Below are 10900 nucleotides of genomic sequence, written 5' to 3'. Positions count from 1 at the left end.
GTCTAATTTCAACCCTGCCACCAGAAAGTTATTAACGCTTATAACTTTGGTAGTTAAATGGTCACAGTGGAGAGTTCCTTTATATCCAAAAAATTAAAATTAAACAAATAATGAATTAATTCTTAGCACTCAATTAACTAAAAATGGCTTGACCCATGTGAACAAGGTCAGTTGACTATAGCAACGTTTGTTGGATTTAATGACTTAGTCCAAGGTTTGCACTAGGATATTATATAAAAGAATAATCTTTTGCTATCTGAAATTAGCTGGTAATAATAATCAGATACATTTTCCTCTTACTACAGCAGAAGCCTAACACAGGCAAACTCCTTCATTCATTCACCTATTTGACAAGTTTTGGAGAGTGGGCTATGCCTGTGAGACAGGCATTGTACTAAGCCCAAGGGACAGAAAGGTGAATTACAGAGACAGGGTCATTGCTCTCACAGAGCTTACCTCAGGCCCCAGGGAGACAGAAAGGAAGCAGAGTTTCTACCTAGTCGAGTGTGATATGGCCCAGTGGGGCAGCGTGGTGTACTTTGGAGAGCTGGGCAGCAACACTTACACACATCCTGAGGAGCAAGGGATATAGCTGAGGTCTGTAAAGTGTAGAGCCAGGAATTTAGTCAAAGGAGAATGGAGATGGAGACAGTATGCCAAGCAAATGAAGCATAAATTTTGGGGCGTGCACAGTAAGAGCTGCGTACAAAATTTACAAGGAGTTTATAGCCTAGAGTTTCTTACTGATTTTACATGAACTAGAAAACACCGTGTTGGACATCGGACCCAGTATGACACATAAACGAGTCTCTCCCTTTTAAAGCAATTTCCCCAAGATAAGTAAACTGCATAATGCAACAGAGAAAAAGAGGGGTTTGGTACTACTGACTGAACATAGTAAGTAACAATAATAAACATTTTCTTGGCACTCCCAGGACCCCATTCGCTTGGTAAACATAAATTTAAGTAAGCATTTATGCTCGAATAAGGGAAAAGATAGCATACTTGTGATAAACTACCAAGTGTATATATATTAAGGGAGAAGGAAGTGGCATATATAGGGTGACTATACATCCCAGTTTTCCCAGGACCATCCCAGTGTATGCCTGCTGCCCCTGGCTGGATAATAAATTACATACAATGGTTCATAAAAGGGGATGATGTCTATAGACTAGACTTGGGAAAGGCTTCACAGAAACAGTGGAACTTGTAAGGTGACTTGATGGCAGGGTGGGAACCAGTAAGGAGAGACAGGCTATAGCTGAAGCTCAAACACCAGCCAAGAGAGACCTGCTGAGAATGTGAAAGCTCTTCATTCATTCACTTACTCACTCATTCAACCAGTATCTATAGCCCATATACTCCACGGCAGGCACTGCTCAGATGCTGGGTCACACCAGGGAACATGCTAGCCAAAAGCCTGTCCTCATAAAGCTCACATTCTAGTAGGGGTGGGGGAGAAGCAGAATTCTTTTAAAAACCAACAAATGAGTAAACTGGTTATTTTCAGATAGCGATAAATGCTCTAAAGGAAAGCTGAAAGGGTGACACATTAGTGAGAACTGGAGGATGGCTGCTCTCGACAAGACTCTCGGAAGAGCTAGACCGTGAGTTGTGACCTGAATGCAAAGAAGCAGGCATCCATGAAGGGAAATGATGTGAGGAAGCAGGTGCGGCCCTGGTGTAGGGACCAGCTTGGTCTGTGGCTGGCAGCCGTGATCAGGAGGGAGAGAGACGCTCAGTCGTGGGCTTAGGCCAGGCAGTTAAGGCAGGGTACTGCAGCTCAGGGGAAGAACCTGCATTTGCTTGCAAGTGCAAAGGGAAGGCATTTGGAAAATAAACCTGAATCGTGTTTAAAGAGATCACTCTTGCTGTCTGGGGGCAAACAGAATGCAGGGAAACAGGAGCCCAGCAGGGACAAAGAGACGGCAGCTGCTTAGATCAAGTGACTGCAGGGGAAACAGAGGTAATTAGATGGATTTCAAACATGTTTTGGAGGTAAGTTGCCAGTATTGCTAAAGGTTTTTTGAGGTTGAGAAGGTGGGGAGTGATAGAGAGAACTGAGGAGTAATTCCTGGATTTGGTCTAAAATTGGGTGCATAGTAATATAAATACAGTTATTGAAATGGAAGCACAGTTTCACTTTCAAGCGTCCATTCATGATTTGATCAAAGAGCAATTGACCTGGACAAAGGGAAACGCTGATTCTTATCATGAACTCTTAGAAAAAAGCCCATATCAAATCCATCTTTTTTTTTTTTTTTCCGGTACGCGGGCCTCTCACTGTTGTGGCCTCTCCTGTTGCGGAGCACAGGCTCCGGACGTGCAGGCTGGGCGGCCATGGCTCACGGGCCCAGCCGCCCCGCGGCATGCGGGATCCTCTTGGACCGGGGCACGAACCCACGTCCCCTGCATCGGCAGGCGGACTCTCAACCACTACGCCACCAGGGAAGCCCCAAATCCATCTTTTCATCCCCTACAGTACTCAAATGTGCCACTGCATCTAAATACTCAAGAAGATAATAAATGAATGACTGAACGGAAATTTTCTATGTGAATTATTCTAGATATTTCAGGAAAACTTCAAGAGGTATATAGGGTAACTCTGTTAAGCAATTAGTTCATTTGTTCTCTCCCTTATGGTTCCTTTACTCCTTGGACACATTTAGCGCTTATTTTGTGCCAAGCATTGTGCTAATAAGCAGATACGTGAGTTACACAGTGCCAGTGCTAGGGCAGAATAAAATTTGATGACAGCAAATGACAAAGGACCCTAATGTGAACTAAAAGCCAGGGAGGGCTTCCTCTGAGGAAGAAATTCTTGAGCAAAGGGCTAAAGGCATGAACTTGGCAGGCGTAAGTTCTTGTAATGAGAGGACCCAAAAGAAGCCCCTGTGGCTGGAGTTGAGAGGCCGGGGTGGCCGATGAGGAGAGGAGGCTGAGAGGGCTGGAAGCAGGCTCTGCGGGGCCTTGTAGACAGAGACTCCTGAAGGGTTTAAAGCAGGTTAGACATGATCAGACTGTATCTTAAAGAGATCAGCCTGACTGCTTGTGACAAATGACTAGGTTGAAGGAGGTCAGCCAAGGGCTGACACTGGTCACTTACTGCTTGCAGTTAATTAACATTTCTTACGCCATCTAGAAACATAACATAGTCTGAATAATTGTCTTTGGAGAGGTTTGGATGAAGAATAAGGAGAAGGAGAAGAGAGGGGGAAGGCAAGGGAGGAGAGGGGGAGAAAGAAGCAGCAGCAGCAATGTAGGTAAGAAGCTCAAATATTTGGCATGTAATTTCAAACATCTAGGTAACCTATTCCAGGCTTCCCAAGATATTTAACTATCAAATAATTTCACTATCAAAGAAACAGCTAAGAAAATGCCATTCTTTTTTATTAACTACAATTTTAAACTAATGGCTTTCCCCCCCAATTTAAGTATAATGCATGTTCATTGTAAAAAAAAATTTAGGAAATGAAGAAAACGAGTAGAAAAAAATACCTTTAGTAGCTCCCCCAAAATAGCCTCTGTTAATATTTTACTATATTTTTTCGTATACTTCTTTTTTTTTTTTTTTTTTTTTTTTTGCGGTACGCTGGCCTCTCACTGTTGTGGCCTCTCCCGTTGCGGAGCACAGGCTCCGGACGCGCAGGCTCAGCGGCCATGGCTCACGGGCCCAGCCGCTCCGCGGCATGTGGCATCTTCCCGGACCAGGGCACGAACCCGTTTCTCCTGCATTGGCACGCGGACTCTCAACCACTGCGCCACCAGGGAAGCCCTCTCGGTATACTTTTGACTAAGCTTTCTTCTTTTTTTAACAGGTTTCTTGTTGCACTGTTTATACAATTTCATTTACTTCTCTTTTCACTTCATAAGTTAACACAATCATGAGAAATAAAAACTGTCTCTTTATGACTTTACCCAAGATCTCGAGGAACCCTGTTTCTCCTCTCTAATCAAATATGCAGCTTACAGGTCACAAATGATGAAGTGCTGGCCTCCTGTGAGTCCTGGCATTGTCAAACTTTTTGAATATTTATTTATCTTCATCATTGACAGAAGTGTCTGATTCCCCCTTATATTCATAAGGAATTGCTCCTTCATTGAGGAAGGGATGTCAAAACTATTAAAATTTCAAATAGGCCAACTTCTTTTCCACAATGAGCTGGCCGTATATGTCATCCAAACAGCTACACTGTGATGTTCCAAAGAGAGCATCTAAGTTGTGTTACTATTTTTAAATGTTAGAACTTTAACAAATCCATAAAGTTTCATATACTTCATTGTATTTACTAAAGTGGTTCCAGTTTTAAAAAATTGTCGTCAGCCAAATAACAGACATCCTAGAAGTACTTTCCCTTGTTCAGGTTTGGGAAGTAGGGTGGATTGAATAACAACATCATTTCCTTTGCCTGAGAAATAAATGAAATCGTAGTATGCTAAGTTGCACATATTTTTCATTAGTACTTAGCCACCGTGTCTATACTGAGATCCATTTATCTCATACAGTTTTTTCCTTCTTTTCAGATAAAACTTTCAAATGCTTACATTTCACTGCATACTGGTTGATTGGATAATTTGAACATCAAAGGAAACTTTCATTTAATTTAAGGCGTAAAGTTGTCCTTTGCTTTATTAACTCTCCATCAATAAACAAGCAATTTGGAAATGTAATCAGGAAATGCTTCCGATTGGCTGACAATGTATCAAAGGCAGGCTTCAAGGCAACAACAGGCTGTAACAAGCAGTTTATTACCAGTAGCTGTTACTGACATTAGTCAAAACCAAGAAAGATAAAATGGAATAAGAAATGTAATGCTGGAGGAGCCTTGGGCACTGTGTTCTCTTCTTCCTTTTGAAAACTGCAAGCCTGTCTTTGATATGATAACAAATATAAACTGTTTAAAAACACCAAATGCAGAAAAACTGAGCCTAGCCTGTCATGGAGTTAATCCATTCCGGAGTGACACACAAATAGTGTAACATCCAGCAGATATATGTTATGGAAATATTTTGAATTGGATTTTACATGTAGTGAGCAAATTGGAACTTTTGATTTTTACTAGATATTGTAATATGCATGTTCTCATATTAACAGAATGTAATCCTATTTGAAGATAATGAGTTTTCAACAGGCTCTGCAATTGGAAGCTACATGAAAAAAAATTGTTTGGTTTTTAACTAGAGACGGGCGAAGAGAATTGGACCCTAAATTTGCAAGGTAGCTTCGCTTTATGTCAGTCTGCTGCATGTTATTTTGCCCTCGGTTACTGCTTACCAAAAGATTTCTGGGATTGATGCGCTTTAGGTTTCCCCCCTACCCCTTATCTCTGGACTGTCCATCCCTGGGCAAATAGCAAAGTGCAGAGCACTTGACCAGGATTTTTCTTTGCACACATCCCTTCTTATAGTCATTCTAAACAGCCTATGCATATCTTTCAGACAATTAAAACAGGAGAGCGAGGGAAATAGCCTTTACCCTTGTTGGTTTGAAACCTCCTTTAGATATTGAGCAGATTCACAGAATTATTTTTCATTGCACTCAGAACATGATAAGCCACACTGATAGCAAAATCAAATAGACTCAACACAAAGGAGAGATAAAAAGAACCAAGAAGGGATTCTCTTTTTTATTGCTTTTGGGGGCATCTCTGCCTTGGCACGTTGGGTGTGCTGAGCCTGGGTGTCTTTCCATCACCATGTGAGGAGTTTCCCTTCATAGAGCAGCTAGAGATCTCCACATTTCAAAATAAATAATATGTATATTGTTTGAAGAAGCTTTGCCTTAGGGGCCGATATATATCGAAATGAGTGTATGAGATCTGGCTGGTGGATTGCACCAGGGTTACTGACCATCTTTCTGTCCACTTTTTCTCCAGTGTCCGGGCACATTAGTCATTTTCTTTGAATTATCTGCTGACCATCTGCCCAATTTGTCCTCAACACATAAACACACTCAAGTGTCATAAAAACTCCTTTAAAGTAAATGCTCCTTAATTTTGCATACGGGTATTTAAGACTTTGATTACCTCACTATTGAGCCACATGATACGCTTCTTAAAACATTCTTTTAGGGCTTCCCTGGTGGCGCAGTGGTTGAGAGTCCACCTGCCGATGCAGGGGACACGGGTTCGTGCCCCGGTCCGGAAAGATCCCACATGCCGCGGAGTGGCTGGGCCCGTGAGCCATGGCCGCTGAGCCTGTGCTCCGCAACGGGAGAGGTCACAACAGTGAGAGGCCAGCGTACCGCAAAAAAACCCCAAAAAACAACATTCTTTTAGTTTATTTTCTGCTTATAGGTACAGATATATCATGTAATTGAAAACCTATGCATGTGCAGAGTTGCCAATTTTTCTACTGTGACCTACTCCTATAATGATGGAAGCAAACCTCTGAGCTGATTTGGCTACTTGATTTTAACTGACAGCTGCTTTCAAACTGATTTCAATTAGCTAAAAATTTTGACTCATTGGGCATACTACAAATAGGAAAAAATAGTTTAACTTATGACTGCAATTCAAGAATCTCATGAAGTTCAACCAAGCAATTTCGAAGTACCTTTAGTTACATTAGCCTTATTGTTATTTTTTTCAAGTTACTTTGTAGGCTTTTGAAAATCACCTTCTGAAAAACAAACAAGATGTTGTATTTGGTATTGAGGTCAGGAAATGCCACATATCTGTTAGACATCACTATAGGATAGTATCCATATTCTCTAATTCTAATGATAATTGGAGTTTTAAGTTTTTTTTTTAAACAGAGGAATTGTTGATTTATAATATTTATGTTTCAATTGTACAACAGAGTGATTCACAATTTTTAAAGGTTATACTCCATTTATAAGTATTATAAAATATTGGCTATATCCCTTGTGCTGTACAACATATCCGTGTAGCTTATTTATTTTATACATAGTAGTTTGTCCCTCTTAATCCCCTACCGCTATCTTACCCCTCTCCCCTTCCCTTGCCCCACTGGTAACCTCTAGTTTGTTTTCTACATCCATGAGTCTGCTTATTTTTTGTTATAGTCACTAGTTTTTTATTTTTTAGATTCCACACATAAGTGATATCAGACAGTATTTGTCTATTGCTGTCTGACTTATTTCACTAAGCATTATACCCTCAAGTCCATCCATGTTGTTTTAATTATAATTGGATTTTTTAAAGTCAGCTTCTGATTCACAGAGAGGGAAACATTTTTTATTAGTATTCTTATGACTGCACCAAAATTTAAAATGTTTGTTCTTTCAGAAGTAGCAATAATAAAAGTCTCCTCAGCTTTGTAGTGAAAGATTGAAAAAGCAGTTCAAACTCACAGAGCAAAAGACACTGTGAGAAGAAAGTAAGTACCACCAATGATGAACATACAGAGAAATAAACAACATGCCAACACATATTTTGCCCTCCCTTGTTTTCTGTGCTCATTGTGCATAATTAAACATCTATTAATATCAATGGGAATATGTGGAAGCCAAAGAATTACTTTTAAATAGATTTGTCATTCGTCTATTAGCACCCAAAGACCAAATAAAAGAAGTCAGTGGTTTAAGAGTTTTAGAAGATTTTTTTTTGAGATTGATCCAAAAAATCTATGTGAGGTTATTTATATCATCTGCAGCTTTGTGCTTCTCAGACAAAATGTGGAAATATCAATGTTGAAACAAAACTTAAGAGGAGAAACATTAGATATTGTGAAAAGAACAAAGAGTGTCAATTTTTTAAAGACCAAGGGCAGTGTGGTGCTGGAGAGAGAGAAGAGGCACAAATGGTGTCATTTATTAGTTCTAGAAGATTACGTGACATTTCACTGCTTTCACGATGCTTAATAGAGAGTGAAGCAATTTGTGATGAAAGTGGTTTGTCTGAGATAAGTAGGAGTGTTGAGGGAGTGGCTATGAATATTACTTTGTAATAGTCTCACTTGTGTATGTAAGAATTAAAAAACATCAGGAATATTGAAAAAGTATCATAGTTTTCCATTTTGTTTCTTATTTATTAAAAAATGCATAATGGCACAATCAGTTCATTTGAGGGAGGAGAACTCTGGGAGGGGGCTTCTTCATAAAACAAGACTTTCACCTACATCACTGGCTCTGTAAGTTATGATCTAAAGGTGCCAAGAGGCAAGTGGGCTGCATTTTTTCAATCACATATAAAGTCCCAAGGATCTAGTAGATAAACACAGAGAACATGTGAAGATAATTTACACGACAGGATATATATAGTACGGAACTTGACATTCTGAACCTAGGTATTAAGTGAATACACAAAATTTTAAAATATTGAAGGTATGGGTCTGAGGAAAAGGGAAGAATGTAGGATAATGCCTAAGGGTCTGGTTGGAAGAATGTGTAGAAGACAGTGCCATTCATTTGTAATGCAGAAGATGGGGGGATAGTTTGGGAGGAGAACAAGTTAAATTTTACATTTTGGACATGTTATTCTGAGACATCTAAAAGTCATTGAGGTCCAAATGGCAATGTCATGAAGGCTGTTGAAAACATGAGAATGGTGGTCAGAGGAAAAGCTGGGATGGAGATCTACATATGGGAATCATCAGCACAGAGTTGGGGTAGGTCATCAAAGGAGAGAGGTGAGAGAAAGGAAAGAGCTCAGAACCAGGTGTGAAGAACCCCATATACAGATTCTGATAGGGAAGAAGAGCCAGCAAAGGAGACTGGACAGGAACCACCAGTGAATGAAGAAGAAAACCATTAGAGAGTGAGGCTGCTAGATTCGAAAGAAGAAACATAGAGAAGATATTTTACACTGTATTGAGTGATTCTTAGAACTCAGGAAGAATGAGGACAGAAAGATGGTCATTGGCTTTGACAACATGGAAGTTTCTGGTGGCCTTGATAGGAGTGATTTCAAGACAAGAGTGGGAGCATTCCAGGGTGGGTACCATATTAGAATAAATTGAATAGAGCCTCAAGGATGAGGAATTTGAATTGCAGAGAAGATGGTGAGAAGGTAGAGTTTTCTTTGTTGCTATTGTTTTTCTTTTAAGACAGGAGATAGGAAAGAATGTTTATATGTTGATAGGAATGACCCAGTGTACGGAGCTTGACACTACAAGAATAAGACAACTACAGAAAAAGAAATAACTGAGAATTAGGGAAATGATGGAATTTGGGTTTGCTACTGGTAGGAGTAGTAGTTGCTTCAGACTTGATATTGACTGCTTTATTGTCACAAGAAGGAAGAAGGTGATGACTGATGCAAGGAACGCTGATAAATGCCTATTGTTATTGGGGTGTGTGTGTGCACGTATGTTATAGTAATAATTGTATTTTGAAAAACTCTTGACTTATCAAAAATGACATTATATAGAAATAATTTCAAAGAAGAAAAAAGTTTGAAAACTAAATGTTTCAATTGTAAAGGGAACTTTTGCATAGCTCTGAATTAAACACGATTGAGCAAATGCAGGTTTTGATTACTTTTGGCTTTTACCTTTGAGTAATGACCTTTATTTTCAGATGATCACTACCATTTTATTAAAACAGGACTTATCATTCTCTCACCTTTAGCACCTATCATTATGGTTAACCAGTGATTCTCAAAGTGCAGCCTTAGATTCCTTCCTAAGACTCTTTCCAGGGTTTCCAGAGGTCGAAACTATTGTTATAATTATACTAAGATTTTTTTGGTCTGTATACTGTGCTGACATTTGCACTGATGGTGCAAAAGCACTGATAAAGAATAAAACTTCTGTCACCTTAGCACAAATCAAGGTAGTGGCACTAAATCGTACCACTAGCCACTGATGAAACAGTAACATTAATTTAATCTCTATTATATTAAGTTACTAATTTTTTTTTTTTTTTTTTTTTTTTTTTTTTTTTTGCGGTACGCGGGCCTCTCACTGCTGCGGCCTCTCCCGTTGCGGAGCACAGGCTCCGGACGCGCAGGCCCAGCGACCATGGCTCACGGGCCCAGCCGCTCCGCGGCATGTGGGATCCTCGCGGACCAGGGCACGAACCCGCGTCCCCTGCATCGGCAGGCGGACTCCCAACCACTGTGCCACCAGGGAAGCCCTAAGTTACTAATTTTGTAAAATTAACACCTTGAACACATGCTTCTTTAATATTCTGTACAAGATCTGAAAATGGCAGTCCTTTGGAAAATCCAGGCTCTCTAAATCTTGGTGCTTTGACTAACGTTTCACTGAGCTATCAGGAGGACAGTGGTAATGGTACAAAGGCAGGTACAAAGGTTTGGTTCCTACTCCCAGGTCTGTGCTTTGATCAAATCTCTTAAACCCTTTGGGCCTGAAGTTTCTCATATTTACAAAAAGGAAATTTATCTCAATTTTTTTTTTCTTACCATTCTTTAGCAATGAATTCTATGTAACTCTGATAAAGATGTCAACATATGGCCCAGTCTAAAGGAGTTATGCCAATAAAAGAGAGCTGAGCAAACAAAAGCAATTTCAAGATAACCTAAGTTCTTAACCTTCATTTTTTGAATACCACAAAGACCACAGCAATAATTCTTAGAACGGCCTTTTCCCCCCTCTCACCTGCTTCTAGCTTGTGAGCTCCCCACCCTCACTCTCATACACTCCACTTTCCTTACAAGACTGCATCTGAGAAGGAAAAGAATAGATCTAGCAAGGCAGGACTCTCCTCTACTCTGTTGCCCCACTTTACAGAAGCTACTATGCAGAGTTTTGTGTATCCTGTATAATATTCTACTTTACAGGAATTCCATAATATTTTAATCATTTCCCCTTAAAGGACATAGAGAATGTCTCCAGATTTTGTATCAATATAACATAGCCTTCAAATAGCATCTTTACACATGTAACTATAAATATTTTTGCAATTATGTCTTTAGAATAAGTTCTTGAAATCGAATTGTTTTTTGAAGTTGTCCTACCATAAGGTTGGATAAAT

Source organism: Delphinus delphis, chromosome 9 (genome assembly GCF_949987515.2).
Source record: "Delphinus delphis chromosome 9, mDelDel1.2, whole genome shotgun sequence".
NCBI classification, from domain to species: domain Eukaryota; kingdom Metazoa; phylum Chordata; class Mammalia; order Artiodactyla; family Delphinidae; genus Delphinus; species Delphinus delphis.
Note: the sequence above shows the minus strand (reverse complement) of the source record.